General features: G+C 33.9%; 1 long non-coding RNA gene across 2 annotated transcripts; it reads left to right on the forward strand.

Moving 5' to 3' along the window:
- The first annotated feature begins 6,655 nt into the window (after nucleotides 1–6,655).
- Nucleotides 6,656–9,275, forward strand: LOC120580837 (uncharacterized). 2 transcript variants are annotated; one of them, XR_005646602.1, is made up of 3 exons: nucleotides 6,656–8,323; nucleotides 8,395–8,530; nucleotides 8,619–9,275. It is a non-coding gene; the product is annotated as an uncharacterized lncRNA (long non-coding RNA). The 2 variants fall into 2 exon arrangements; XR_005646601.1 differs by having other exon boundaries at nucleotides 8,624–9,275.
- The last annotated feature ends 245 nt before the right edge of the window (nucleotides 9,276–9,520 follow it).

Here is a 9,520-nt window from a genome sequence, read left to right on the forward strand (position 1 = left end):
TTTTTCTTCTACTTATTCTTGACCCTCCTAAATCTCTTGAATAATCTATCAAAACCTAGCTTTCAAACCAGCATAGTCTTAACACTTTATGGTTAACTTGTCTTGAACTTAGAAACAACTCAGCAAAGAGGGCTTCAACACAGTTGAAAAATAATTGTTTTATTCAAATATACAAAAAAAACGACGCCGTAATCGGACAAAATATACATAAATACAATGTTGATGTTGGTGTGAGCTGAGAGAAAAAATTATTTAGAAAAGGAAAAAATACATTTTCGTCCGCTGTATTATCTGTTTTGAGTGTTTGAAAATTTAATGATTTCTTATTTTATAAGAATTCATGTGTGCAATTATCATTTTGAACGCCATGATTCCTATCAAACATAGGAAAAATTCATTTTGCTTTTAAATGGTACAGTGGAAAAGATAAGTTCAGCTCTGATGTTAATTCGTACAAAATTACACCAATATAACAAAGATGTGTGGAGCAAAGGAAGTCGTAATCAATGAGCAAAAGTAGTCTCAAGCAACAACAACAAAATAATCCTAAGACTTAGTGTAATCAAAGCAAAAAGATAAGCAATGAAAGAAAAGGAACAACCACACCAAAGATTGTTTACCCAGTCGGTCCAATATGACCTACTATGGGGGACAGAGTAGCCCTCCAATCAACTAAGATGAAAGTGATACAACGGGGTTACAAAAAAATTAGCATAAGAGCTTATAGAGAACAAAACTGAATTTCTATCCATTTTTGAAGTTACCCACACTCTCTTGCGTGCTTGAGTATATAAGTCTCTTAGTGAAATCTTGGGCACCTAGGAAGTCTCAGTCAGTTGTGATTGAGTAGGGTAAAATCTTGAGAAGTTGTGCTTAAGCAAGGGAAGTCTCTTGCAGGTGTGCTTTGTTGGAACAAAATGTGTTTCACAATAAACCTTAATGAGTTTTGATGATAACAAGGTATTAAAAAATTTCAATTGGTTATTGCTAACAATTGTTCAAGTGTACAGGACCATAGGCAAAGTCATTCAATTTAAATAGGTCTGGGAAGAACAATGGAGAGCAAAGGAATCCAAAGCATCTGAAGAAAACTGCATCTGAAGCTAAGAAGTGCTTATGAAGTAACAAGTGCCTCTGAAGATGACGTCATCAGAAGCAGAAAGTTCATCAGAAGCAGAAGACTATCAGAAGCAAGGTTTCATCAGAAGTTATATCATCACCAGAAGCTACAAGTGATCAGTAAATTTAAACTGAAGATTCAAAGGAGTTGTTTTTCGTTTCAACATCGTCTAGAAGAACGAAGAATTGAAAGGGAGGTATCAACGGTCATTTGAAGAGCACTGTGTACTTGTCCTTCATTATCAGAGTTGACAAAGTACAAGTGTACAACCACTACCTCCACTACACTGTTCTTGTCCACGCTACAAGACAAGACAACGGCTCTGCCTGCAGAATTGTTCCTTCAAGATAGGAATGAATTTGAAGTTGATCCTTCAAAGGACTTCACCCAAATCAGGCAAAAGATTACTGGTGGATGATCAAAGAAACTCAACGACTCTTAGACGTGCTAAACATCTCAACGTCTCTTTCACACTTCTATATAAAGGAGTGAAGACTTGAAGATTGATAAGAGACATCAACACAAGTTAAAAGCGCCAAAACTCTGTCAAATTTTATTCTACAAAGCACATTGAATTTCTGCACTGATTTGATACATCTTAGAAATTCATAAGTCTAGAGTCTTTATTGCATTGTATTGTGAACACCACTGATTGTGTATCAAGTGTTCAATTCAAACATTTTCTCTGTATTTTTGTTTGAATAGAAGCCTCTCGCCTGCGTGCTTGAGCATTAGAAGACTCTTGCTTTAGTGCTTGAGCATTGGAAGACTCTCGCCTGCGTGCTTGAGCATTTTGAGAAGTCTCATACTTAGAGAGTATTGAGCATTTGTAATCTTTGTGATTATTAGTGAAATCTCCTTGAAAGTGCAAGGGGGACTGGACTACTTCCGATTTGTGGAAGGAACCAGGATAATTGCTTGTGTCTTTCTCTCTTTTCTCTACTCTATTTTATTCCGCTGCATATCTGATTTTGATCATCACATCAGAAGCATTCCTAACCTGCTTCTGAAGTGTTTTCAGAAGAAGAATTTTTAGAGAATAGAAAACACAATTCAACCCCCCTTCTTGTGTTTTTCCTCACTTTCATGCTTGAGCATATAAGTCTCTTGCAGTTGTTCTTGAGCATTGAGAAGTCTCTTGGTGTGTCCTTAAGCAAATTGTAATCCAAGTGATTATAGTGAAATCCCTTAGAAGTCCAAGGATACTAGACTACTCCGGTGTTGTAGGATGAACCAATATAAATTGCTTTGTGTCTGTCTTCTCTCTCTGACTCTTTATCGTTTATCATTGTAATCTGTATTCTGCTGCAATCAGAGTTTGGGTCAGAATCTACAACATTAAATTTTTTCCAGGCTGCGTTCCACATTAAAAAAACATAGTCGAAAAGGCCAAAGTTTTTTCACCTTCAGTGGAGAATTTAAGACGTTAAGGAATTGTGTAAATCTTGACTTTAGCTTTGAGATAAATTCAAGGTTAAGTTATATTGGATTAAAACTTCAAAGATATAGCAATATATTGGAAAGGAATGTGTAACACATGTGTTCTGCCATTTTCATAAGGTGTTTAAGCGCGCCATTAGAAAAATGTTCTAACTTGAGTGAGGTTTGTGTCTGACATTTTATATTTTAATGTAAGACACCTCTGATCTAATATTTTAAAAATTTAAAGAGAAACTTATTTATTTATGTAATTTAAAATCGACGAGTTTTAAGTAATTTTTTTTATTATTTAAAAAATATTATTCGGCTTTTTTCACTAAGTATTACAAAAGTTAATTGGGGAGGTGTTACTTATTTTTTTTTATTTTTTTTTTGAAAAAAGACTAGACATTTTATTGATTAAAAGGTCCCACGTGACTTCAGTTACAATACAAGAGGGAGTTTCCTCCAACCAGATTCTATTGGACTCAGTTAGAGTGTGTTGGGCCAACTTATGAGCTGGGCCATTACCCTTCCTACCCACATGACTAAAGTCCACTCCTTTGAATCTATTTTGTCTAAGAGACATTACTCTTCCTACCCACACATTTTTTATAACATTGTTAGCATAGAGATTGGGACATTTCTTCTTCGCTGTAAGAACCCTAACTATCATTTCGTTGTCCGATTCAAAGATTACATCCATAAAACCACACTAAGCTGCAAACTCCATGACCCAAAAATATTGTCTTCAATCTCATACCGTTATCAATTTCTCAAATCTTAAATGTAATTTTCTTTTCTTTTTCTTCTATTTCACTCTCAGATTATTCCTCAGATCTAGTCAAAAAGAAGTTCTTGTCTGATCCATTGTATCAATTAATATGTAAGTCTTCGTGTAATCTCTATTGTTTTCTTAAATAAATCTCAACACATAGTCAATGATGTTGGATCCATTCAGATCAAAGTCGGAAGTTCCATATTTAAATGCATAATTTATTTATTTTTTAAATACAGTTCTTCAAGGCTATGTGTCCTTGGTCGTTTTTCCTATATAAATCATAAGTAATATTTTTTAACACATATTGTGTTCAATCGCATACCGTTGTCAATTTCACAAATCTCAAACATAATTTTCTTTTCTTTTTCTTCTATTTCATTCTCAGATCATTCCTCAAATATAGTCAAAAGGGAGTTCTTCCCTTATCCCACCATATCAATCGGTTTGTGGGTCTTCTTGTAATCTCCATTGTTTTCTTAAAACAATCTCAACTTTATTTCCCAATATGCTCAAGGAAGTTGGTTCAAGTTAGACCGTGTTTGGAAGTTCCATGTTTCAATGCATAATTTATTTTTATAAATTCAGAATTCTTCAAGATCTGGATATTCCGATCTCGATCAAGATATCACTGACGTGTTTGACTACGTGAATGTGTTGACTATAACTAATTCAAAGTTCAGACATACATCAACATGCATAGATCTATATCAAAGTTTTCATGAGTTTTGAGACCGAATTAAATAGTTATTCTGGTTTGTTATATTAGTAAAACAAATATCAAAATTTATGATTTTATTTTATTTCAATTTCAGGTATTCTGGTGAATGTTGCAGCTAAAGTTGTGACTCTATGGTAGAATTCATTCCTATTAGTATGTTTTTTCTTCTTCATGAGAACATATTTTTATCAATTGTCTATGTGATGAATGGTTAATTGTTTATTTGGTAGATTTAATTTATTCCTATTGTATTTAAGGGCGTTAAATTAAAAATCTTAATCAAACACTTGTTTTGAGTTTTCATTTTATTCAAAATAATTTTTTTTAGATTTAAATTTTGTTCAACAATATAAAAATGAAATTTTTAATTATTTATGACAAAGTTGTGTGAATTGATTTTTAAAATGAACGAGGATTCATAGAAATATATATAAAGGACGCATCCCTCAAAATTTCCTCATTAACAACCAAAGAAATCAAATTATCAGTAATATACATGCTTACGGGGTTGTATCATTAATCTTTGCTAAATATTTGTTTCCATAATTGCATGAATTATAACAATTGAATCGGAAAAATCTAGTTGATATTGCACAACCTTTTCAATTTCATTTTTCTTAGAAAATAATTTTTGACTTGTGTTTTAATTCAGTGATGATTAAGATAACTACCTATTTGTTAATTCTTTCATTGTTTAGCAATAGGAATTTTAGGGTTCTGATTATGAGAAGACAAACCTTGTTTACTTGGCCAACTTGTTGATTCTATTAGATCATAAGTTGGTCTTATACTCACTGTTGGGGATGGGAAATTTCTAGGAATAAAAGCATAATGTGTAGATTTTATGACCTTCTGGAGTTGGAGCTGAATTTAAATCGATGGATACACCCTTTCCATTGTTCGAAGAAATTGTTTGATTAATTTGCACCCCTCTTGATGGATTAAAAGGTTTAAACACAACAGGCTCAACTTTTCCATAGTATAGCAAGAGATCAGGCATTTGAATTTCATGTGAAGGTGATATCTCAAGATATGAGTAATCTGAAGAAAAATCATCATCCACTTCAAATTCATGAGTCTTTTTGTTGGTGTTGAGATCGATACGTACTTATGAATTCCCAGCATTTTGTGTAAGATTGACATTGGTTGGTACCAAAGAAACATTCACATTAACATCACCTTGAATCAGTGAAGGTTTATAAGAGGTTAACATGGAACCCCGCAAAGTAACACCATTTCCCACTCGAATTGTGAGCAAGTATCCACTATGAAATATTCCATCGATAACACTAGTGAATTCCTTTCCTACCTCGATTTCTTCATGTGGATTCTTCGGGGGAATTACCGGTGTACCATTGTGATGGTTGTGATGTTTCCAATATAGTCCACTCATTGTTCTTTTATCTCTGTATTAACATAAATTATTTTTCATTCACTTGAAGTTATATTTGAAGGAACGAGCTTCCCTAGCACTATGTTCAACTTATTCAAGATAAAACTAATATAGAACACTTAATTCATTAAGTATGGAACTTGATTAAGCTAACTACAAACAATGAATTAAGTTCCATACTTAATGAATTAAGTGTTCTTCATTAGTGTTATCTTGAATAAGTTGAACATAGTGCTAGGGAAGCTCATTCTTTCAAATAGAACTTCCAGTTAATTTCAAATAATTTAAGTTAATACATAGATAAAAGAACAATGAGTGGACTACATAGGAAACATCAAAACCATCACAATGATATACTGGTAATCCCCCCGAGGAATCCACATGAAGAAATCAGGGTAGGAGAGGAAATCACTGGTGTTATCGATGGAATATTTTCTGGTGGATACTTGCTCACAATTCGACTGGGAAATGGTGTTACATTGCAGGGTTCCATGTTAACCTCTAATCAACCTTCAGTGATTCAAGGTGATGTTAATGTAAATGTTCCTTTGGTACCAACCAATGTCAATATTACACAAAATGTTGGGAATTCAGAAGCGTGTATCGATCTCAACACTAAGAAAAATACTCTTGAATTTGAAGTTGATGATGATTTTTCTTCAGATTACTCATATCTTGAGATATCACCTTTACATGAAATTCAAATGTGTGATCTCTTGCTGGAAAATTTTAGCTTGTTGTGTCTAGACTTGTTACTCCATCAAGAGGGGTGCCAATTAATAAAAAAAAATTCTTCGAACAAAGGAAAGGGTGTATCCATCTATTTAAATTCAGCCCCAACTCGAAAAGGTCGCAGAATCTGCAGAGATCCTTTTCTTCCTAGAAATTTTCCATCCGCAACGGTGAGTATAAGACCAACTTATGATCTAATAGCAATAACAAGTTGATCAAGTAAAGAAGGTTTATCTTCTCATAATGAGAACCCTAAAATTCCTATTGCTCAATAACAAATAGGTAGTTATGTTAATCATCGCTGTATTAAAACACAAGTCAAAAATTATTTTTTAAGAAAAATGAAACTAAAAAGGTTGTGCAATATCAACTAGATTTTTCTAATTCAATTTTTATTGTTCATGCAATTATGGAAACAAATATTTAGAAAAGATTAATGATACAACCTGTAAGCATGTTTATACTGATAATTATTTTTTTCTCGCTCGGAATTTTATTCAATCTTTTCTTTTTCAACTACACCATTTTCGTTCTTTTCAACTACACCTTGTTCAGCCTCCTCCACTATACATCTTCATTCTTCTTTGTGACTTTTGGAACTAAAGGTGTTAAAACCTTCTTGCATCTCAACTCGATTACCTTACAATTTTCATTCTTTGGATTATCTTGTGTATTACCAGAAAATCCTTGGCTTGATTGATTTGCTATCTGCTTTGCCAACTGCCCTATTTGATTCTCAAGCTCTTCATTGAAGCCTCATTATTTCTTTGCACAACTTCTTGACTAGCATTCAACTTGAAAATTGGTTTGAGTCATTTTGACAAAGCTAGTCATGGATTCTTCAAAAACTGATGGCTTTCTTTGTTGTTGAGGGGATGGATTAGGTAAGAGTGGATTCAAAGTGTTGTGGTTATAGTACTTCAGGTTATAATGTTGTGCCCAAGCCGGGTTGTATGTGTTGGAATAAGGGTTCCCCTTTTTGTAGTTTCCCATGTACTTTGCTTCCTCACTTACCCCTTCAGGCAAATACTCATCATTTGCATGTCTTTCACCACATAAATCACACTTAGGAGGAGCCACTTGTTGACCTTGAGCCTATTGGTCTTGCAATTGTCCCATGGTAATTGCTAGCACATGTTTGGTCAAGGCTTCTATCTGTTTGTTCATGGCTGTTTGATTTGCTAGGATGACACTACTCTCACTGACCCCAAAACGCCCATTTTCTTTTTCTCGGGTTTATCACGGTACTCATTTTGGGCCATGTTCTCTATTATGGTTTAAACTTCATGGTCAGTCTTATCTCATGATTCCTCCGGCTGAAGCATCTAAGAACATTCTATGGCTATGTGTCAACCCCTCAGTGAAATCTTGTAGGTATGACTTCTCGCTCAAGTCATGTGGAGGACACCTTTTAAGCAAAAGTTTAAGCCGCTCCCCGGCATCATACAATGAATCATTCTCCCTCTGTTTAAATTTGGTGATCTCATGTTTTTCTCCTAATATTTGGACATAGGAAAACACTCTCTTAAGAACTTATTGAAGCTATTGGATGACAAATTTCACTTGTGAAGTATAATTACTCAGTGTAACCGTAGAATGGAGAAAATTAATTGAATTGATTGAAGCAAATTATTTAAAAGTACATGTATTCCAAAGTAGCCAACAAAGCATTTAGTTGTTATTTGAGTTATCAATCTCTAATATATGAACTTATTGATGTTAGTTTGTAAGATGATTCAATTATTATGATAATTGCTAATCAATATCAAGCAAGAGGAAGACTCTTGTATCAAAGTATTATACAAAAAACCAAATAATTTGCTACTCATCAAGTTTTACTCTAGAAGGCAATACTAAAATGAAGCAAGATGGAGATTCTTATGAGGCAATAGTAGATGAACTTATTATGTTCATTATGAAGAAAACTGAATTACTATGACGATTGTCAGTTGCTAATCAATTATCAAGTATTTACCTTCTACTCAAGACAAGTGTTCAACTAGAAGGCAATACTGAAATCCACCAAAATGGAGATTATTATGAAGCTATAATAGAAGAATGATGTAAGATCTACATATTTGGAGAAAATTATTGAAAAATGATGTGCATCATTGGAGATAAAGGATGGCTTAGACTATAAATCGGTCGTCTTATGCTAAGGTACCTCATAGTTTTAGATGTAAAATTTCTAATTTCTAGAAATAGTTTCTCTTACACAAATTATGTGCTAGTCATGTTGTAGGGACTAGTTGGATACTCAAGAGTGTATCGAGTTTTCTTGTAGTTGAGATTAAGTGTGGCATGTATCTGCTTTGTGTTTGCCTGAGACTGTTGCATCGAAAACCTGGTTACTGAAATGGCTAACATGTAAGTTTTCTGTGTAACTCTAGGGATGATATGGTTTGGAAGGACCAAATTGTGTTGAAATAACTAACATGTAGGTTTTCTGTGCAAGTCTAGGGAAGATATGGTTTGAAAAGACCAAATTGTGTTCAAACTAAAATTTCTCAATTCAGTGGACGTGGCTAGAAGCGCTGAAGAATATGTTGTTGACTTCAACCAGGCAAATCTGAGAAGAGAAATGCAAGGAAGTATGTAGCAGAACCAGTTGAGTAGCAGTCTTGACACTGTACCTCAAGTGCATGCTATAGTCATATCATGTGTTTTTAGAAACCAGTCTGGTAATATTTATGGCAGCTTGCGAAAAGAAGAAGCTTTCGGTGTGAGATGGTGCCTCCGAGTGGAGCGCATACAAGCACGATAGAATGTGGAAATACAAACTGACTCACTGGTGGTAGAAGAATTCATCATAGGCATGAGGTCCAGTGCAGCTATAGAACCTATAATCTCTTGTTGACCGAGCTGATGAGTACATTTAGATTTTCTGTTACGCTTTTATTTGAAGACAATAATATTGAGGTCCATAGGTTGGTTGCTGTAACAAAACTTGTAGGTTCAAGAATTTGGTTGGGACATGTATCAGACTTTTTCTGGTGCATTATATACCAGGGTAACTCTGTTTCTGTTTTAATGCACTATTAAGAAAAATGTATCTTGTACTTATGTCAGATATCAATAAAATTACTCATTAGTGGGTTTCTTTTTGTTTTCAGTTATGTTTGAGCTCTATTTATATAGCAGTGAAGTGTTTGTAAGAGTGAGCTTGATGTTATCAAAATATTTTTGTTTTCTAATACGTCATTTCCATATTACTATTTCTCTCATATCTCTTCAAAACCAACAAATTGGTATCGGAGATTATCTTCTTAAGGGATATGTGAATTGAGTACATAAAAAAACCATCCTAAAAAATGAAACAAAAGGAAACTTCTCCCTTCTCCACCCATTTTTGTGATG

This window comes from Medicago truncatula, chromosome 6 (assembly GCF_003473485.1).
Source record: "Medicago truncatula cultivar Jemalong A17 chromosome 6, MtrunA17r5.0-ANR, whole genome shotgun sequence".
Lineage (NCBI taxonomy): Eukaryota > Viridiplantae > Streptophyta > Magnoliopsida > Fabales > Fabaceae > Medicago > Medicago truncatula.